This window comes from Lactuca serriola, chromosome 8 (assembly GCF_051521515.1).
Source record: "Lactuca serriola cultivar US96UC23 chromosome 8, Lser_US96UC23_V15, whole genome shotgun sequence".
Taxonomy (NCBI): Eukaryota; Viridiplantae; Streptophyta; class Magnoliopsida; order Asterales; family Asteraceae; genus Lactuca; species Lactuca serriola.
In genome coordinates, this window is record NC_136415.1 from 16652633 (window position 1) to 16676686 (window position 24054).

A 24054-nucleotide genomic window follows, 5' to 3' on the forward strand; every position below is an offset into this window, starting at 1 on the left:
TACAATTCGGGCCCAAAGGGAGTCAGGACGTGTTTTGAACTTCCACCACCATTTAGCCAGTAGGGCCAAGTTTAGGTTCCTAAGAGATCCTAAACCTGCCCCTCCAACCTCCTTTGGAGCTTTTAGTTTCTCCCATGCAACCCAATGTACAATTGCTTTTTCTGCATCACCTCTCCAAATAAACTGCCTTTAGATCTTTTCCAACTCTTCTATTATTCCGATGGGGGATGAGAACAGTGATAGGTAAAAGGTTGGAAGGTTCCCAAGTACAGCTTTTGCCAAAGTCATCCTGCCACTAAGGCTCAAAGTCTTTGCCTTCCACATGGAGAGTTTGGAGCGGAACTTATCTACAATCGGCTTCCAAGCTTTTTTCTGTTCATATTCTCCCCGACAGGCACCCCGAGATAAGTGAAAGGTAGAGAGGATGGTGCACACCCTAGTGGCCCAGCCCACTCACAAACCTCCTCAAAGTCAACACCAATTCCAAATACCCGTGATTTGTTGAAGTTCACTTTTAATCCCGACACAACATAGAAACATCTGAGGATTCTAGAAAGATTGTAGACATTTTTTTTCGATCAATCCCCAATAAATAAGGCATCATCAGCATAAAATAAATGAGAAAGGGATATGTTGGTATTAGGAATATGGACCCCATCGAATATCTCTTTTTCATTTGCCGCTTTCATCATGACATTTAGACCTTCCATCGCTATTATAAAAAGGAACGGTGATAGCGGATCGCTTTGTCTCACTCCTTTTGTCAAAGGAAATTCCGCCGTTGGGCTGCCATTGACCAGTACCGACGCCCTAGCCGACCTGAGGCATCCGTTTATCCATCTTCTCCATTTTAACCCGGAGTTCATTTGAGCCATAACCGAATCAAGGTACTCCCAATTTACCGAGTCAAAAGCCTTGTTAAAATCTGCCTTGAATAACAATATTTTCCAGTTACTTTTTAATGCCCAAGAACACACCTCGTTAATTATTAAAGGACCTTCGAGTATGTTCCTCCCTTCCACAAAAGCCGATTGCACCTCGTCTATGCATACTCCAATATGTGTTTTCACCCGGATCGCCAGTGTTTTAGCAACTATCTTGTATAACGCACCAATCAGACTAATTGGTCTGTAATCGCTTAAGGAGAGTGGGTCCTTAATCTTAGCTGCAAGAGAAATGAAGGACGAATTGCATCCCATAGAAAATTCTCCGCGATGTTCAAATGATCTAACAAAGCTCATAATATCATCCTTTAGCAAACTCCAGTAAGACTTGAAAATTTTAAATGAGAATCCATCTGGCCACGGGGCCTTTTCCGAACCACAACACCAAATTGTGTTCCTAATTTCCTCAACTGAGAAAGGAAGCTCAAGAGTAGAGCTCGCCTCTGAAGAGAGCGTTTTAAATCTGTTGCTTCTGATTTTTGGTCGACTCATCCATTTTTCTTCAAATTTCTTAGAGAAGAATTGGAGGATCTCACCTTTTATAGCATCAGGACTCGTCACCCACTGACCATTAATAGTCAAACCATGAATTTTGTTCCTCCTATTATGATTATTTACATAACCATGGAAGAAAGAAGTGTTTTCATCTCCATCAGTCACCCATTTTACCTTTTCCATTTGTTTCATATCCATTGCAACCATCCTTTCAATTTCTGTAATCCTTTTTACACAGTTGGTTCTTTTCCCCAATTCATGAGACCATAAATCTCTGGATTCCGCCAAAGTATCAAGCTGTGCAATGGAATTCCTGCACTCTTCTAGTTCTTTGTTTTCCAAAGCAAAGGCGGTTTCTCGCCACTTCTTAATTTCCTTCTTTAAGAAACGCAATTTCGCCGCCAAGAAAACATCACCGTTTCCATAACCTCTGAATTTCCTCCATGCCTCAGAAACCACATCTTGAAATCCAGCCTTTAACATCCACGAGTTGAAGAATCTAAATGGCCTAGGACCGAAGTCCTCACAAGAAGTTTTCAACATGATCGGGCAATGGTCCGAGAATTCTCTGGCAAGGGAAGTTACCGATGAACCCGGGAAACACTCCATGAAGTTATCACAAACCAAGAATCTGTCCAATTTGCTCAACTTACCACCGTCTTCTGGTCTAAAATAAGTGAACTTAGATCCGCCCATTCTCAGATCATGTAGAGCACAGGAGAATATGAAATCGTTGAAGTCATCAGTAGAAATGCGACAAAACCTGGAGTTTACCCGCTCATCTCTTCAACGAACAGCATTAAAATCTCCTGCAAAGATCCATATCGCCACTCTACTAGATTTAATCTGAGCCAACTTCTCCCATGTTCTCCTTTTTTCCGACGGAGCTTGAGGTGCATATACGTTTACTATGGTTATCTCAGTGCTTATACCCACCCACCGACCAAATGTAATCAAAAAATACCTTGATTTAATCGAATCAGATACTATAAATACCTCATCATCCCAGATTGTAATAAGTCCTCCAGATCTCCCTGTTGCTTCAATTAATTCGAAACCAAAATTATTGTTTGCCCAACAATTTCTAATATTTAATTGGAGTGAAGATAACAACCCCAATTGTGATTCTTGAAGACAAGCTATAGAGACCCTATATTCCGAGCATAACCTTCTCACCCATCTTTGCTTATGATCCTCGCTGATCCCCCTCACATTCAGAGAAAGCATATTCATTGAGGAATATTGATCTCACCCTCCATACCCATTGCCTCCTCTAAAACCTCGTTCCCAATTTCAATGTCTACATCGACCATCTTTCCGATTTCCACAGTAAGGGCAGTCTCGTTTAAAACCTCGCGACCTTGGTGGTTTATGGCCCGGTGCGTAGATTTAACCAACGATTAACAATTTTAATAAATAAATTAATTAAAATACAATGTTATTTCGTGGATTTAACCAACGATTAACAATTTTAATAGTTTTGTGTTTATATATTATTAGTATATTATCTCCATCATTAATTGTATACGGTCTTTTATAATTATATATCTCATTATATAACATAATCATTTTATCATTTCATAAACATAAATAATGTTTATATCTTTCAAAACACATTGCAAAATTAATTTAAATTAATAATGAACTAAACTTCAAAATTGTTTTATGTTGTCATGTGTTGTACACCGGTTATAACGTAATTACGTATAGAATCAAAGAGAAAGCCTATAAGTATTATGAGATTATGGATTCCATAATATCAAGTTGTGATGAGAAATTAAATATCCTCCTACTTTTATTTCTATAAAGAGAAATTAAACATCCTTTTATTTTTTGTTCCTGCAAATCCTCATACCCAATTAAATAATGACATGTGTCATATTTGTATATTAAAGTTTCATTAAATGAACATTAAATGTTACACATGTCATTATTTAATTGGGTAGGAGGATTTGTAGGAACAAAAAATATGAGGATATTTAATTTATCTTCTATAAATTTTCTACCCAATTAAATAATGACATATGTCATATTAGTATACTAAAATATCATTAAATGTTACACATGTCACTATTTAATTTGGTACGGGGATTTTTAGGAACAAAAAATAAAAAGATATTTAATTTTTCATTGTGATATGTGAGGCGTGAGCATCCTTCGTACGTCTAATTCCTAAGTGTAGTGGTTTCCAAATATATTGAAGCGACAAGAACAAAATCCAAATTCGATAGGAGATTTTGCCCGAAAAACAAGGATGCATGGTATTCCACTATTCCCTACGTGTGGAAAGGCCCACCTACGTGATTCTCGCCAAGAGCTCAACAAATTTATGGGTAAAGGGACACCTAAAATTCTATAAGTAGAAGGTCATCTTTAGATGTTAATTCTCAATAAATTTTAAGCAATCAAATAGAATTTTATTTTGCAATCACTAGTTTTTATGATTAAATCCCAAAGAGCAATCGGTATGGGTCGTAACAACGGTGTTTTTGCTTAGGTGGACGTGCCACAATGTTGTCGTAACGGGCAAAACATCCCCCCTTCCCCTCCTCGTTGCGTCGGTTCTCGTTGTCGTTACCGCTTGATGAAACACGCACTTTTTCGACCATTGCCAACTTGGGACCGTTGACAAACGGTCAACTTGAAATAAAAAAATATACTTTTTTTTTACTATAAATACAATATTCTTTTACCAATTTTTTTACAACATTACTTTCTACTCTTCGTATTTTATAAAATTTCATACTTTCTTCGACAAAAAATGGATCAAAATCCAAAAACCCATCCATCAAACCCAAACACAACATTGTCTCTCGAATTTGCCGGTTACGAAAATTATTTTAACCTTTTATCATCTCAAGGATCACCATAAATCTCATACCAAGGAGTCTCTTTCAATCCTGTTTCATCTCCAATGCAATTTCCTAACTCACCTTACCTTCAACAAAATCTTTTTGGGCAAAACCCAAATTTACAACAAAATCTGTGTCCGACTTTCTCTTTGATGCCAACATAACCACCACCTCCAACACAACAATTGGCCGAAGCGCAAACGGGATGTAGTAGGAGAGGGAAAGGGAAAAGGAAAAGGGAAAGAGAAATATATAGCGGTTGAAACATAAATTGAGGAAGTTCCTAATGGTTGACACCAAAAAAGGATTATGCTTTGGCGGCAACATGGTGTATGTAACATCGTAAATTTTCAAACAAAATTTCTTCGTTTTTAAAATTCACATAATTCTTATAAAACACAATTCACAAATCTCCAAATGACAATTTATCAAAAACACATATTCATAAATTGTTAAACACAATCCAGGATCCTCAAAATGTAAACTCCAACTAGTGTGTACAATCAAGTTGACGCCTTCCCGTGACCCTGAGAAGTACCTGAAACACATAACACATAACACAGTAAGCACGAAGCTTAGTGAGTTCCCCAAAATACCACACATAAATCATTAGCCACTCATGGCTATATCTCATATAAGACCCTCTAGTCGATGTGTCTCAGTGGAACCCTCCGGTCCGACAACTCGGGTGGGCCCTCTGGTCCTAACTCAGTAAAACACAACATAAATCACAAAGACATAATGCAGGATATCATAATACTCAATATAAACACATAAGACCCTCCGGTCACATAAAATTACCACTCAAGGTAAGTATAGTGAGAAGATTCACCTCGTAAGCAAGCAAATAAACCTCGTGCAAGAATCGCCGATCTAGCCTCCGCCTAACACATATGATAATTATCTCTAATTAACACTCCAATCACAACTCTAAATAAACCAAAGGCTATTCTCTCTTTCTCTCTAACTCTTGGAATGGGTAAAAGACCATTCTGCCCCTCCATGGTCTCTATAATCTCTGTCTTGACCAAACCCTAAAGTCAACTAAAGTCAACACTCGAGTCAATAATTCATGTTGACCCGACTCGTCGAGTACATCTATGTGACTCGTTGAGTCCCATCGTTCCTTCAGAAAATTTGCGAAAACTCAACTTAACTCGTCGAGTTGTCTCATCAACTCGTCGAGTTACTCATGTCCAAACTCGTCGGGGAAAACCCTAGCTGACTCGTCGAGTTGGCTCATTAACTCGGCGAGTCCCTTAAGTCTCTTTTCTCATTCAGATGTTTTAAGGCAGATTCACAACCCCAAACTCTAGATCTAGCCTCCCAAGGCTGAAATACCACGTAAAGCTACAATCTTTACGTCCATGCATGTCACTTAGGGCTTGAAATGCCAAAACAAGCTCCATTTAGGGTCTTAAGCATAAAAGCTCCTCTATAGTTGGATAAAGCTGGGACCTTTGGACTCTAGGGACCTCACAAGGTCCAGATCTGAAGTCTCAGTCTCTTGGTGAGTTCAACACACTCAAAGTCTCAAGGAAAGATGGAAAAAACCCTAAAACTCCATGAAAACGAGATCTAATCACAATAATGAGCAAGGTGAAGACTTTTTACCTTCAACATAAGCTATAGATGAAATAACACCAGATCCAACAACCTCTTCTCGTTCCTTGCTTTGATACTCTTCTCTTCTCTTCTCTTCAAAAGGTGCACTAAAATGCCCAAAGATTAGCTCTCTATCTCTCTTACCTCAATATAAACGATTAGGGTTTCACACAGGGGAGTAAGGTGGCTGGTGGGGCTGAAATGAGGGCTTACGGTCCTTTAAATAGGACCTAAACACAGAGATTTAGGGTTTCCTCTCACAACGCCAACTCGGCGAGTTGGTCCCTCTGACACATCAAGTTGGTCATAAAAACCCACGTGGCCAATCCGTCTCTACTCGACGGGTTGGGGCATCCAACTTGTTGAGTTGCTCAAACAACTCATAATAAATATATAAATATTATACCTGGGACTCGGGATGTTACAGTGTAGTGCTTCAAAAACGAAAACCATGGAAATTGTATGAATAAAGGTGTTTACTGGGAGGCGATGCTTGAAAATTTTCACGCTATGTTGAAGAAAAAATTGTATCGCAATATGGGCATGCTAAGTAGCAAATGAAATCAAATAACTAATCAGTGCACAAAATTCATTGGTATTTACACCAGGCTTCAGGCATGACAACCTAGCAGAACCAACGACTTTGATTCGTTCAAATCTGCAAAAGAACAATATCGGGTTGAAATGGGACACATGTTCGAGTTCGAGAAAGAATGGGAGTTGGTGATCCAAAGTGGATTAAAACTCCTACATTCAATCGAAGCGGTCGAGAAATTCAGGTCCATTGAACGTTTCGAACGCACAAACTCATATCAACATCAACGCCAACACGGATGATATTCTAGATGATGTCGAGGAGATCTCCCCACCACGACAATCGGGTGGACGCGACAACGCAAGGCGCGTTGAGAAACATGCTGAGGAGGTTGAGGCAAAAGCAAGATACGTGGCGGACATGAAAACGAAGTCCGAGGAGCACAACTTATTGCAAAAAAACGTTTAAATGTCAGCACTTGGAGTTCCTTGAAAGGAATGTACGGGAGGAAATGGAGCTACGCGAGCAAGAACTAATGACGAACCATTTGACGACTCTTCGAACTAACGAGGAAGATTTATCGCTCCGAGCTTTGGGGGTGCTTAAAGCCATGAATGATAGGATCATGAACAAATATATGCATTAGGAGTGCCGTGTTACATATTTGAATTAGAGTTATCTTTTTTTATGATGTTATTTTTAGGATTTAAATGTTATGTTTTATTAGGATTTAAATTTTATGTGTTTTTGGTGTTTAAATGTTATGTGTTATTTAAATATGTTTGTTTTATAAAAATATATTTATTTTAATTTAAAAATAATATGAAATGAAAAATAATGGGTGTTATAACATGTTCTAACATGGTGACTATTTTCTTACTTGGTGTTATAACATCATTGATAATGTGGCATGTGAGGCATCACCAAATTGGTATTATAACATATTGTCCATACCCAGTGCTCTTAAAGAGTGTTACCGAGTTTTCTTCTCGATGATATCATATCAAAAAATCAAATATAATAATCGAAGACATTATTAATAGGATTAACTATACAAAAAATTATTGAGTTTTTTTTATTAAATTTCAATTTTAATTTTTCCTAAAAAAACTCTTATAATTTTTATTTTTTTATTTGACAATTTTAACTGATTTAACAATAATCTTTCGGTTTTAAAATATCTTTTTAAAGAACTTTATTACATAGAAACTCTCAACTTTTTTTCCTCGAAAATATAATATTTGGTAAACTTCTTTGTTTTACCATTTTTTGTTTTGATTTATAATTCCTCTATTTTTATGTTGTTCTTGATAGTTTTTGATATTAAAAACTGAATGAGACATTTGATTTTTTTTTAAAACAAAAAGAAAGGATATTGGATTTTTGTTGAAAAATACATATCCAAATCTATTTATGGGATGCTCTGATATTGTAATTTAAAAGTGATTTAGGTGCGGAATGTTGTCACATGAAAACGATATGGTTGGGATTATTTTACCTCTGATTTTATGTATTCACAATATTTAATCTTTTACCGAACAAAATGTATAAAACTAAAGTATATTGACATATGCATTCAAACTCAATAATACTTCCGGTTATAGGAAATTGTGATGCATTTGGGACACATTTAGATACGAAGGAAAGAAGTATTGGTGATACTTCCATTTATAGTAAATTGTGATGCATTTGGTGTTGGTAATTTGTATCATTAATGTATATTTAAGTGTAATGAATTGACTTGTTTATCAAATTTAATCTTGATGGGTATTAAACAAGTAAGGAAGATGTGGAGTGCACATTTGTTTAAGTTTATTCAAGATTAAAAGTAGATTGTCATTTAGGGCGAAGCCCCTAAACAAACGGGGTCCGGGGGCAGCGCTCCTGGGAGCGGGGTCCAAGGGGAGGCAGCCCTTGGCTGGCGTCGACGCAATTTTTTTTTTATATGAGTTATATTGTTATATAAAAATGCCTTAGACATTTGAATTTTTTGTAAATGAACCCGATTTTTGACTTCATTTTGACATTTATTAATGATTCCGTTTTAGTGACTGTTATTGGTTTTGACGGTTGGAGTAGTTTTTTGGACAAAGAAAACTATCTTGACAGTTTTCAGACAAATGAACTACTTAATCATTTTGGTCATCATTTTTTCTAGTACAACAAAAATCACGAAATTCATAACCATATTTTCTGTTATTGCTCTCAATTCTGAGTCTTATCCGATTAAAAATTGGGAGTACCACCCAAATACTTTAATCTGAAAGTGAAACCACAATTCTGAGAATTTCCAAGCCTTTCTATACCCCAGTTTTCTTACATTTGGGACACGTTTAGATATAAAGGAAAGAAGTCTTGGTGATGTCATACTTGTAGGATTTGAAATTTGATGACATCATTAAAAAAAAAACCTTTTTATGTGAATCTATAGTCTCAGGATTGAATCAATTCTGCACAACTTATGCGAACAGGTTGATGACAAACCCTCATTTCTCCAACATGCAAAAAAAATTTGGGCCATTAAGACTTTTCTAAGACATAAAATAACATTTTTATGGTTTCACGATTTTATTAGTCATTTTTTATTTATGGTTTATTTAAATTATTCAATATAGACCTTATTTTTATCAATTTTGGTCCCTAAGCAATCCATGCCTGAACTACGTGGCAAATTCCCAGCTCAATGGGGCTTCTAGTGAGGAGTTTAGAACCTTAAAGTGTTGCATTATTGTTACTCAACAATTACAACTTAACATCATATATCACTTTTTCATGTTTATTTTTATCTGTAATCAATTATTGAAGCGTTAAAGGCTTTTAACGCCAATTATGTAACTTGTAAGCATGAAAACATACTTTTGCATATGATTAACTAATAAACAGCATGATATTTTGTGTGCAAAATTGTCTCAATTGCATATAAAAAAACACATGAAATCTCATACCACTTTGATGGGTAATACATATGAAAATAATTGTTTCACACTATTAAACAAGACATTGCTTGATAACGTTTTTGCCATATATTTTCATGTTAATTTTTAAAAAAACAGTAAACTAAATTGTAAAATGACGTTTTACAAGTTTTTAATGTTGGTAAATTTGAATTCATTTATATCTATACTAGTTTATAACCTGTGGAAACCCCAGTTACAAAATTAATTAAACTTTCTTAATGAGAACTCAAAAATTATTAATTAATTATTTTAAATAAATTATTAATTAAAATACATTTTTTAGTTATATAAAATTAGAATCGTTAATTTAAATAAATATATAAATATTATATCACGTATAATTTGTATCAATTTTATTTTAATTTTATTCTAATGTTATTAATTTAATTTAATTAGAGTGAGAAATTTAAAATGGAGAATTAATATATTGACAAGTGGTATGCATTAATTATGAGGCATAATATAATGACACATGGCAAAAGATGAATAAAATATATATTAATTAGGAGGCCTAATAGGATGACACATGTCAAAAGGATATTAAAACTATTCAATTATTAAATAGGGACTAGTTTATAACCCGTGGGAACCACGAGATATAAAATTAATTAAACTTTCATAATAAAAATTTATAATTATTAATCAATTATTTTAAATAAATCATTAATTAAGAGATATATTAAAATTTTAAAGTTATTATAACTTCAAATTTAACATATAATTAGAAAATCTAATTTTGAATTTTGAAATGAGTTACCTAATATATCTAAATGACACATGACATAATATTAATGATGAGTTGTATTAGAGTGACATTTAATAAAAAGAGATTAAAACTATTTATTCAGTAGAATAGAAAAATTATAACTTCACTTTAATGGTTATACTTTTTTTTTGTTTTCTTAAAAATTTAAATTTTATTTTAGAAATAAATAACTAAATATTACGGATGGAGTTCTTTTAGAAAAAAGAAACAAAAAAGTTCAAATATTATTAAAAGTTGACAAAATGGACCGGGATCACGCTCACCAGTCACCAGCGGGATGATAACAATAACATTAGACGAAATTCCCAAACTGCCCTTTACTTCTTTCCTATAAAACCTCCTGCTTTCCCTAACCCTTCCATCATCCCCCTTTTCCGACCTCCGATCACCGGTCACATCCTTTTCCGAGGCTAATCTCTTACAGAACTGGCCAACTTTCAAGAAGCTCTGGAGGATTCCGGCAACGGGAGCGTGGTGCTCTCCCTATACCATGCGTTAAGCTCTCGTGACGTCCAAGTCGTAAACAAACTCTTAGCTCCTGATCTCGAGTGGTGGTTTCATGGCCCTCCGTCTCATCAGTTTATGATGCGATTGCTCACCGGAACTGATAAAGAAATCACCGACTCCTTTGAATTCGTGCCTCTTTCGATTGACGCCTTCGGATCTACAGTCATCGTCGAAGGCTGCGATCAACGCCGTGATATCTCCTGGATCCACGCCTGGACTGTCAACTCGCATGGGATAATCACACAGGTTAGGGAATACTTCAACACTTCCCTCACTGTCACTCGGTTCCTTAACTCTACCAAACCTGTTTCCGTTACTTCGTTACATTGCCCTTCCGTTTGGGAGAGTAGCCTCGCTAATCGCATCGGAAAATCTGTTCCTGGTTTAGTTTTAGCAATATAAAATAAGGATAACATCAGTTAATAAGCGCAAATCAAAGTCGTGGTATCCTGCCTCTGAGAGGATGTAAGATATTCACGGCTAGTTTATGTGGTTATCAATTTCATTTTCTGCTAGCTGTGTTTGAGAATAAGTGTAATACATCATGTTGATGCTACCCTATTTGTGTTCAATCTATTTCGTTGATATAAAATCGTATGTTTGTTTTATGATGAAATTGCATTATATTGATTTCCGAATTTTTGTAGTTCTACAAGATATGGATTTTAAGCTATGCTCTTGGATGTTATTACACACATTATCAAGGTGTATTCGTTAAATCAACCATAAGAATTGCATCCCTTTAACTTTTGTAGTATACAAGTGGTAAAATGTATCTTGAAGCTGATTTTTGATTATTTAATAATGTTAGCAAGGATTTATTTGATTTTATTCGATTTCTCTGATTCTCTCTTCTTTCTTTAATTATTATAGTAGTATGTTACTTTTCATACTCAAGAACACAATATTAAAATCAGATTTTGTTTTAGGATATTATTATTCTTAAACAAATTTAAGTTAAGGTATCTAACTTTGAGCCTTTTTTGGAATACCTTAGACTTAACATAATAAATATCTAAAAGGATTAAACATGAGAATAATGCATGTAGCAAATAGATTTGGAATCTTTATAACTTTATTTCACTTTCATTCATGTTTGGATGCCAGTTTTTTCTGAGGATATGCTTTCAAGTTTCAACATTATCCCTTTTGCCAATGCACCACACTCATACACATTAATTGGGTGCATATTTCAAAATGTTTTTCAATAATATCTTGCAAACATATACATCCATGAATCATTAATTGTACATGGCATTATGTTTCGTAGAATATACAAGAATAATCCAAATCTAACATACCACAAACGACAAAAGAATGTTAACTAAAGAAGCTCGACCCTAAGGCATATAAAACCTGATAATCTTAGTAAGCTTAACTATGAAAGAGTAAAATCAAATGTACAAAACGTAGCATACTTTTTTTTTTAATCTTTTCTCCAAATATATACTTCCATGAATCATTAGTTACCAAGAGTGTCCAAGCAATCTGGTGTGATACAATAAAAATATGAGGTTGATCGGTACACAATAATTTGTGCTTTAAAATATTGTGTTTTAAAATATTGTGTTGTACAATTCTATAAAACATAAATTGTAATGTATAGAGAAGAATTATTGTGTACGAATCACTTTATTAAAAATATTGGTAAAAAAGAAAAGAAATAAGAAAATAATGATTGAATCACTTTATTAAAAATATTGGTAAAAAAGAAAAGAAATAAGAAAGTACCGATTGATATCCACGTTTTTACTAGCCATAATACATTGTAACCATGTAATGGGAGTGGTTGAGGAGTAAAATTCCATACATGAGTTATACTTCAAACTCTCACAAATTAAAAATATTATTAATGTTCTCTAATTGGTCTCATATATAGACATTGAGACAGATTGACATGGGTTGTTTAAATGGTATCGATTACCAATTTTCTTTTCAATATATTGTATGATCCTAGAAGACAAAGTAACTATCAACGACTAATATAGAAAAATGTAACATTAAATAAAAGTACAGGGACCATTATGTCAATAGAAATAAGTTGTCAAGATTGACCACAAAGTAGTTCAACGCATCAATGGCTTCCAACTCTTTTCAAAATTCTAGTTAGGCTTCTTGTGATATGTTTTTGTTTTATTTTCACGGAAGCAATAAAATTTCAGTTGTTACTATCTTTCTTTCTTCTTCTTCTCTACTTTTTTTTTCTTTGTGTTGTATCATTATTATAACAAAGTGGTATCAGGCTCTAATGGAAAAGATCAATTGGAGTTTCTTCCATGATCTTTGGATATGTTTTTTTGTACTGACCTTGATTTTCTCTATTTTCTCCATAGATATCATTTCCTATTTTGCCCCTTAATCATAGGTCAATCTTCTCCATGTTTCCTTAGTTATTTTGTTCCCTCTTGTATTTATATTTCATTTTCTCTGTCCCTAAAAGTATGAAAGAAAAATACTTTTTCGAGTGATCAATTTTGATATGGTATCAGAGCGGTGTTAAATTAAAACTCGAAAGAGGCAATCATGCCTAGAGAGAAAGAAAACAAAGATGATGCAGGGAGTAACGTTGGTGCTTCTGATCACAACTCATATTATTACCTCCATGCCTCAGATTATCCAAGGCAAATGCATGTTAATGATGTGCTTACAGATGCAAACTACATGGATTGGTCATAGGAAATGTTGAATTTCATGTTCGCCAAGAACCAGATTGGCTTCATTGGTGGGTCAATCAAGAAACCTGCACCTAATTCAAAGGATTACATGGGTTGGATGAGGTGTGACACCATGATCAAAGGGTGGTTAAACACTGTCATGGAGATAGAAATCAGAACGAGCATGGAGTATGCAACGACGCTCAAGAGAGATATGGGAAGATTTAAAAGAACGACTTGGAAAGAGGAATGACTCTAGAGCATATGAAGTGAAGTAATCACTTAGCACCATCAAGAAAGAAGGGTTATCTGTCTCGGCCTATTAGACAAAATTGTGAGGGCTATGGGACGAAATCCAATATGCTTTTCCAACACCCACGTGTGACTGCAATAGTTGTACCCGTGGGATCGGTAAGAGGCTCGAAGAACAAAAGGATACTGAGAGACTCTATGAGTTTTTGTTGGGATTAGATGTTGAGTTTGGATTCATTAAGACTCAAATCATTGCTATGCAACCGACACAAGTCTAGGTATTGCTTACCATATGGTGGCAGATGATGAACAACAAAGGGTTGTGTCTAAGGCCAAGAGAACAACAACAGATGTCACTGCGTTTCAAGCTTTTGTTCTAGCGAAAAGGGATCAGAAACAACTAAACAAGTTCGAGCGAAGAGACGGGAAACGCAATGTTGGTGATCCAATTGAACATTGTAACTTTTGTGGTAAAGATGGACACAACACAGATGGTTGTTTCAAGAGAATTGGGTATCCAGAGTGGTGGCCCGGGAAAGGGAAACAATCCAAACCAAGAGTTGCATGTGTTGAAGGCGAAACTAGTCTCATTCCAGGGTTAAGTGAAGAATAGTACCAACAATTTGCAAAGTTCTTTGAAGGCAAGGCATGAGCAGCAAAAGAAGTAAGACAACCTGTTGCAAACATGGCATGTAACCTTGGTGAAAAGGGTAAGTGGGTCATTGACTCAGGTGCCACCAACCACATCCACTACAAGAAAAACACGATTTTGCTAAGGAAGGAATCCGTTGCAAAAAGATGAAATTATGTTGCAAAAAATGAATAGCTATGGAATTTGCAATTGAACAGTTCCGTCCCAAAAAACCTCGTAGCGAAGGTGTTGCAACGGAAACAATAATTATGTTGCAAATGTGACAACATAATGAAATCCGTTGTGGATGGTATTCCGTAGTAGGATTCCGTGGTAGTTATTTCATCAAAAATTTCGTTGTATTCAATCCATAGTAAAATTCGTGGTGATGAATCTCTAGCAGAATCTGTGGTGATGACTCTCTAGCTAAATATGTGGTGATGATTCCCTAGCTAAATCCATTGTGATCACTCCCTAGATAAATTTGTGGTTTTGGTTCCATAGCAAAATCCATGGTCTATAATCTGTAGTAGATTCCATAACAAAGATTCCATAGCAAATTACGTAGACATGCTTCCGTAACAAATTCTATTGCCACGTTTCCATAGCACAATCCATAGACAATTTTGTAGGAATATTTTCGTTGCAAAGCTAGACAGCTACAGATGGATAACTAATTTATAAATTAATTCCTAATTATTTTGTATGAATTTATAAACAGAAAAATATTAAAAATTTGAATAAGATTTATATCATAAAACAAAACAAAAATATTTATTACATGGAAATATCAACACTCTATGATCTACTACTTTCCCACATATGATGTAACTAAACTAGACATAAAAAATCTATACATCTATTTTTTATTAAAAAAAAACAAAAAAAAAAAACTAGAAACCTTATTTTCTTCAACCACATCCTCATCCATGCCCCATGAAATACCATCCGCAAGTGGTGCTTCTCTTTTTGCGTGTAGAAGTGTAGCTTCCATGTTACGCTTCTCTTGTCGAATTTTAAGATTTTTAACACTTTGCACGTCTTTTTCCTTTTACAACAAACAAGAAACAGTTATGAACTTCTATGGCATCATATGAAAATAAAATAGGCTTCAAGTTAATGAGATAGTTGAAGGGCCTTACCAGAGGCATTAAGTCAGTTGGTCCTTGAAATATGTACAACCTAGTTGAACTGTACGTAAAGAAAACAAAAGCAAGAATACTTGTTAAATTCAAATGAATGACGCATGGGTCATTGGTTAATATGGTAGTTGTTTATAGTATCATGGTAATAGTCATGTATGACATATGGATCATGGGTCTATATGGTAGTTGCTTATAATGTCATGGTAAAATCCATGGATGACATATAGGTCATGGGTCATGTGGTAGTTGCTTATAGTGTCGTGGTAACACCCATGGATGACATATAGGTCATGGGTCATGTGGTAGTTGGTTATAGTGTCATGGTAATACCCATGGATGACATATAGGTCATGGTTCATGTGGTAGTTGGTTATAGTGTCATGGTAATACCCATGGATGACATATGGGTCATTAGTTAATGTGGTAGTTTCTTATAGTGTTATGGTAATACCCATGGATGACATATGGGTCATTGGTCAATGTGGTAGTTGATTATAGTGTCATGGTAATACCAATGGATGACATATGGGTCATAGGTCAATGTGGTAGTGTGGTAATACCCATGGATGCCATACAGGTGATGGGTCAATGTGTTAGTTGGTTATAGTGTCATGGTAATACCTATGGATAACATATGGATCATTGGTCAATGTGGTTGTTGCTTATAGTGTCATGGTAATATCCATGGATGACATATGGGTCATGGGTCATGTGGTCGTTGCTTATATTGTCATGGTAACACCCATGGATGATATACGAGTCATGGGTCATGTGGTAGTTGGTTATAGTGTCATGGTAATACCCATGGATAACATATAGGTCATTATTCAATGTGGTAGTTTCTTATAGTGTTATGGTAATACCCATGGATGACATATGGGTCATGGGTCAATGTAGTAGTTGATTATAGTGTCATGGTAATACCCATGGATAACATACGAGTCATGGGTCATGTGGTAGTTGGTTATAGTGTCATGGTAATACCCATTGATGACATATGGGTCATGGTTCGATGTGGTAGTATGGTAATACCCATGGATGACATATGGGTCATGGGTCAATGTGGTAGTATGGTAATATCCATGGATGACATATAGGTGATTGATCATTGGTCAATGTGATAGTTGCTTATAGTGTCATGGTAATACTCATGGATGACATATGAGTCATTAGTCAATGTGGTAGTTTCTTATAGTGTCATGGTAACATCCATGGATGACATATGGGTCATGGATCAGTATGGTAGTTGATTATAGTGTCATACATGTGGGTCATGGGTCAATGTGCTAGTTGGTTATAGTGTCATGATAATACCCATGGATGACATATGGGTCACTGTTCAATGTGGTAGTTGGTTATAGTGTCATACTAATACCCATGGATGACATATGTCTCATTGGTCAATGTGCTAGTTGCTTTTAGTGTCATGGTAATACCCATGGATGACATATGGGTCATTGGTCAATGTGGTAGTTGCTTATGGTGACATGGTAATACCCATGGATGACATATGGGTCATGGATCAATGTGGTAGTTAATTATAGTGTCTTGGTAATATCCATGGATGACATATGGGTCATACGTTAATGTGGTAGTATGGTAATACCCATGGATGCCATATAGGTGATGGGTCAATGTGGTAGTTGGTTATAGTGGCATGGTAATACCTATGGATTACATATGGATCATTGGTCAATGTGGTAGTTGCTTATAGTGTCATGGTAATACCCATGGATGACATATGTGTCATTGGTCAATGTGATATTTGATTATAGTGTCATGGTAATACCCATGGATGACATATGGGTCATGGGTCAATGTGGTAGTATGGTAATACCCATGGATGACATACACCATAACCCTTAAGTTATAACCCTTAATCCTTAAGCCATAAGCCATTTTCTATAATCCACAAGCTATAATCTATAAGTCATAATCCATAAGACATAAGCCATAAGATATGAGTAATAAGCATAAGCGATGATCCATATTTCTTGAACCCTAAGCCTTAGGATTAAGATTAGGGATAATGGATAGGGTAGGCTATGAACGTAAAGGTGGGGGTGGGTGGGTAAAGGTAGGGGTGGGTGGGAATTTAATTAAAAATTAATGCTACTAAAAGTTATCTTATAAAAAAAATCATAAATATGTATCTAAAATTGTAAAAAAAATATATCATATATCAAGAATTTAAATTAACAAAGAATATGAAATTCTAATATTTTTTGAGATATTCCACAATTTTGAAAAAAGAAAAATCAAATATATGAAAACAAACTGAAAATATGGGGTGGAAATATGGGCGCCAAATTTGCCGCCATGCTAAGTTGATAACCATTTTCCCATTTTGCCCGCTATCAAAACCTTGTTTGTTTTTTGGGAAAACAAAGAAGAAATCAAAGCTCCATCTGGTTAGGGAATAGGAGGCGGATGATAGTTGATGTTTCTCATCCCTCCTTCGACGTCTCTACCCTCTCTAAACTTGGATTCCTATTCGGTCCCTTTTCCCTCTCAGTACACTTTGGCCACCTGAAATCCTTCTCCAGACATTTCACCTCCAGCAAGTGCCACCATATCTGTTGCCATCGTTGCCATTCGTATCTCCGGTGACACCCTCCCATACCTCAGGTGCTAGCCTCCAACACCTTTTACGCCGCTCTCGCACAACAGAGGTGCCTTCAGGTATATACCATTCTTCAATTTTTCCTTTATTCTCTCCCGAGATAAATGAAATTCTACGATTTCTGGCTGAAATCAATGCTTTCTTACTGAAATTGGTAATGAAATCAATGCTCTCCTATACTGGTTTTAGAAGTAGCTAACACCATAGATGTGGGTCGATTCGTTTTAGTTCAAATGGAGCCATGGACCCGGTTAGATACAGGAACATAGGGTACAATGGATGTTGGTTTAGGTTATTGTATTGTTGCAACAGTAGCTTAACCTGATCAGCTTAACACGATCGGCTTGTGGCTGCTGTTGGATGCGATTCTGTTTTTGGATTCAGTGCCATTGAAGTCGAGGTTTGCTCTTTCTTTTCCATGAATATAGATTCTTTTTGCAATTTTGATCATGGAATATGTTGTGATTTTGTAGACTTTGGTTGGGTTATGAGTTACATGTGTCGGTGATAGTGTTCGACAATGGTGGTGACCGGATAAACACCGAAGAAGTTATGGGGCTTGTTGTTATAAATGTCACCATTGACATTGACCATAGTGGGAACAAAACATTGTAATCTTGTTACTTTTGAATTTTGGATGAGAAAAGATTGTGCAACCATATGTATGTGTGTATTGGTAGAAATAAACAGGTAAGTAGATTGCCATTTTGTATGTTTTTGATTGGAAATTGTCCATATCTGGAATATAACGTAAGTTGGTTGCTATTTTTATATTTACCTATACTTTGGTTTAAACTGAAAAATGCATGTTTAGGACCATTTGTGAATATTAAATAGCTACAATTTGTTTGTGATAATGTAACATCCCGTTTAAAATAATATAATTAAATAATGAACCTGGAACCCGAGAAGCAATTTGTATTATTATTATTTGTTATTATTGTCCAAAATTAATTAATAATTAGTGGAGTGTTGGTTTCGGGGTGCCAAATGAGATACTATTGATTTCCGAGGGTTAAAGTGTAAGTGTGGGGACTTATATTGAAGGATTTTATGGAGTGAGGGATTGAAGTGTAAGTTCCAGATCTGGTTTGAAAAGAATTCATTATGGAGGGGCCATATGGTAATTACTTGGACTTAATATGTAAGGATTTCAGAAGGGAGGGTTTAGATTGTAAATTAAGGGTTTGTTTTGAAAGGAATAATGCGGGGAGGGACTAGTTATGCTATTATGGGAATTATGTTTGGGAGCCGGGTATATATTCATTTCATCGCCCGCCTCCTAACCCTAACCCTATCCATGTGTTCCAGCCGCCATCACCTTATACCCCCCTTCTTCTTCGGCCGCCACCACTCCTCTCATTTCTGTTTTCCGATCGACTAGACCACCGACGATGCTTGCTGCGGCTGGGGGCCATCGACGCCCGGTGGAACCGAGGGTATTTGCTGCTGTGGTCGCTTCCCGGTGGGGGTACAACCACCATTTTCCTTCACGGCAACAACCGTTGGCAAGATGAAGTTGTCGTCGAACAAGCCACCATCGTCGTCGTTCAACCTTGGAGATCGGAAACCTGCGACTGTATAAGCTATGGTGGTTTGTGGTTGGGTTGCGCACACCCTATTTCTTCCGTCCTCTACCGCCGCTGTCGGATGTTGTAGGCAGCAAAGAGTTCACCGTGGGACGCCGAAGTCCATGAGGAGAGTGCTGAGTCGGTGTTATGGTCGTTGGTGGGGCCGATTGGTCTTGCTGCTGTTGGGTTTCGTAGTGACTAGGTTCGCCGTTGTTGTTGGTCGTTTTCCTTGTTGTCGCTGCCACCATGAGTCGTCAGGGTGGCTGAAGTGTATTATGTATCAGATGTGTGTGTGAGTTCCAGCTGTATCTCACAAATTGTACGTGTCTTGGGTTGCTGCTGCCGGAGATTCAAGGAAAACCCCTCTGCCGCCATACACCACCGTAGGTGTATGTATTTTAGTGCCTGTGTGCGTGTATTATTAGTATGTGTGTGTGTTTTTGGATGGTATTGTAATTGTAACAAATGGGATAATGGAAACAAAGTCAAAACCACCACCTTATGGTGGTGTTGGCTACCGTGTCAGGTGGCGGTGTGCTTTGCATTGTCGTATTGATTAGTTGGATGCTTGAAACCCTAATTGGTGTAATGAAACTCTAGTGGGTTTATTGGGGCCCAATAAAGCCCTAATTAACTTAATAAAATCTTAATGGGCCCAATGGTGCCCAAAGTAACCTAAAAGCCCAACTGGTTGACTATTGGGCTAGTATTGGGTAGGAAACTCTAATTTGGGTTTGGAAAACCCTGGTTGACTATTGGGCTAGTATTGGGTAGGAAACTCTAATTTGGGTTTAGAAAACCCTAATGGCATAAAACCCTTATTTTGAGGGAAATTGGTCGGGACACACACACGGGAATTATTTAATAAACTTGAAATATTAATGGATTAAGTCCTTATTAGGTTAAGTAGGAACACTTAACCCTAATCATCATTTCATGTGAAAGCCCTAATCTCACTTGGGCCTTGATTTGGGCCTTCCTATTGGGCTTTGGTGAATGGAGTATTAATGGGCTTTTCAAGAATAAGTAAATGGACTAAATAATTGTATGGGTTTTAGGATAAGGTCCATGTAAGAGTCTTGGGCCTAATTTGGAAAATTGGCCCATAGATGGGCCATAATTGGGTCTTCATGATTATGTGATATTGGATCGTGGGAATTAGAATGGAATAATAGGATGGGCCTTAAAGAAAGACCATGTAGAGGTTTGGGCCCAATTTGGAAAATTGGGCCATGTGTTGGGCTTTGGCCCATTACTTGACTAGTGGGTTTTGTAGTGTGAGTTGGACTTTGGGCTTGGAACCCAATTATTAATTGGGTGTTGTTTGATGTTGACAGTTTGGGAATCTATCAACCAGCAGTTGGAGTTTCATCCGCGGGACTTCAGTAGTGCCAGGTGAGTTATCCTCACTGTATCAATAGGGTCTAAGGCACCAAGGTCGGCCCTTATGGATTGTATCTAGTTATGGCATGATATGTTTATTGATTACATCCTGGTTATAGTACGTTGTTATGAGATGTATGATATGTGCTTGTTGTTGATTGATTATGTGTTATGAGTATGTCGGCATATGTATGTGTATGTTTGGGTTGAGGTGGTCCTGCTTTATGCTGAAGGCCAACGTACCCAGGGCGGTCCAGATAGGCTGAAGGCATGTGAGGCGGTCCAGTCAGGCTGAAGGCTCATTATGCATACTATTTGATAGGACTAGTGATCTGTTAGTTCTGCCTCCTGGTAGATAGGCTGACACTATGCTTGTTGATCAGTTAGATCTGCATCCAGGTAGTTAGGATGAGGTTATGTTTATGCTTAGTGACTTGGTTAGGTCGGTGTCCTGGTTATAGGATGTTGATGTGCTATATGATCTATTAGATCGGTTTGATTGTTATATATGTATGCTAGTGTATGATATTTATGTTCACGTGTTTGTTTGATTGGGGGTTGGGTTGAGGCGGTCCTGCTTTGTGTTGTAGGCCAACATACCCGGCGAGCAGTCCGAATAGACTGTAGACCCTGCAAGGCAGTCCAGTCATGCTGAAGGCTTGGAAGCGGTTCAGATAGGCTGTAGGCCATGCTAGGCGGTCCAGTCATGTTGAAGGATGATGATGCATGCAGTTCTGTATTGGCTATATGATATGGTTATGTTTGTATGGTGTTGGTATTTTGGGGTAGCTCACTAAGCTCTCGGGCTTATAGTTTCAGTTTATTGTTTTAGGTACATCGGATGATCGCAGGAAGGCAAAGGCGTGATCGTACAACTCCTCATATTTTATGGTTTTATGAATTGATTCTGGGGATACTCTGATTTCTAAATTATTTTGAAAACAAACTATAATAACTTTTAAAATGTATTAAAAAGTTTTAATTTGGCTTGAATTTTATGGGTGTTACAGATAAGTCATTTTTGTATGTAACATAATACTATAATTGGGAGGTTTGTATATATGTTTGTATGGAATGTACCAAAACTTGGAATTTTAGGTGAACATGAGTAAAATGGTCATTTTTAGGGGTAAATGTTCATATGTAAATGTGATTTCCTTAAAAAAAATTATGGTTTTATTAATATTTATTATAACTTTAAAGAAAAGGGTAAACGATCATTTTTACTTTTTAACACAACAATTCAGAGGTTCTAACCAAACAACATTTTAAAAATCAGATCTTAAAAATACAGACCCTCTTAGAAATTCAACATCTTAAACATTCAGATCTTAAAAACTTAGATGCTACCAAACAACTCCTAAGTGCTTATAACCGCTAGACCTCAATCCTAAACTCCTAGGCACAAAAATGTACCGAAAAAGTATGAAACTCGTCAAAATACCAACAAAATTTATTTCATTAACATATTTATAATGAAACATCAACGGTTAATTTACTCTATATCAAAACAGCTAAGAAATTGATCTGTAGCAACATAACTATGAATTATTATTCCTTAGCAAAATTGCTATGGAATTTAATTTCGTAAAAAAATTCGTCACAAAATAATAATGAACATTTACTCCATCGCAAATCATCTACATAATCGATTTTCGTATCTAATATACGTTGCTAAGTAGCTTCAAAATATTAATTTCTAGCAAATTAGGTAACAAAAGTTGCAACGAATATTGGCTCCATAGTCAATCTTCCACGAGTTTTATTTTTGTTGCAAATTTCCATAGCTAAACAGCTATGAATTTGAACTCCTTTGCAAATTTGCTATGTAATTTAATTTCGTAACAAAATTCCTCAAAGCGTAGCCATGCCTTCTTTTCATAGCAAAACAAGCAACGAAAATAAAATATCGTAGTACAATTTTGTAGGTAAATAGCTATGAATGCTACTTCCATAGAGAAACAATTATGGAATTCTATTCTGTTGAAAAATTCCGTTGCAGATTAACCACGATATTTAATTTCGTAGAAGAATTACAAAGGAAAGTATTTTCATAAAAAAATTCGTTGAAAATTTGTTACCACTGGTTTTTCCATAGAAATACCAGTAGCAATATACCAACGGATTTCGAGTTCGTAACAATTTCCGCAGCAGTTCTCATGTTTTCTACGGAAAATTAATTCCGTAGAAAATGTGGTAGAAAATTAGCTATGGAACGACATTCCGTAGCACGATCTGTTGCAGATTAACAACAAAATGATGTTCCATAGCGACATTCCCTAGCAAAATCGCGTTTTTCTTGTAGTGATCACATATGATGATGTTTTTCTCAAAAATAAAACTAAAGGATCTCATGACGCACTAGTTATTATACCAAATGGTGCCACCATACCTGTTAAGGGTCGTAGGGATTACACCCTTCCAAATGGGATGACAGTCAAAGATGTCCTCCATATACCAGACTTCACAAGCAACTTGTTATTAGTAAGTAAATTATCTAATGATTTAGAATGTTTTGTATCATTTTTCCAAAATTTTATGTCATGCAGAGCCTGTATTCGAAGGAATTGATTGGAGCGGGTGATTGTGTAAAAGGTCTATATTGGATGGGGATGATGACAAAAAAGAAACAAGCGATGATGACATCTCCTAATACATGGCACAAACGACTAGGTCACATGTCAATCTCCAAACATAATGGTGTTGGTCTTGTTAAAGATGTTTCCTTGAAGGGTTTTCGTGATTCCTGTAATAAAGCAAAATTTGCTAGACTTCCATCCCTAGCTAGTAAAACAAAAACAGTTGCTTGTTTTGATCTCATCCATTATGATGTTTGGGGTAAATATCGAACACTATCTTTTACACGTGTGAATTACTTTCTTACAATAGTTGATGATTTTAGTCGTGCAATTTGAGTTTTTCTCCTCAAGCACAAACATGAAGCTAGCGTTCAACTTGTTAACTTTCATAAAATGATTCAAGTGGAATTTGAGAAAAACATAAAAAGAATACGGTGAGACAATGGAGATGAATTTACATCAAACGACATGCTCGACTTTTATGCAAAAGAAGGGATCGTTCTTGAAACAACATGTCTCCACACACCTCAGCAAATGGTGTGGTGGAAAGAAAGC

At 36.1% G+C, this 24054-nt stretch overlaps 1 pseudogene; it reads left to right on the forward strand.

Moving 5' to 3' along the window:
- Positions 1-10503: 10503 nt before the first annotated feature.
- On the forward strand, positions 10504-11269 carry LOC145070845 (wound-induced protein 1 pseudogene; annotated as a pseudogene).
- The last annotated feature ends 12785 nt before the right edge of the window (positions 11270-24054 follow it).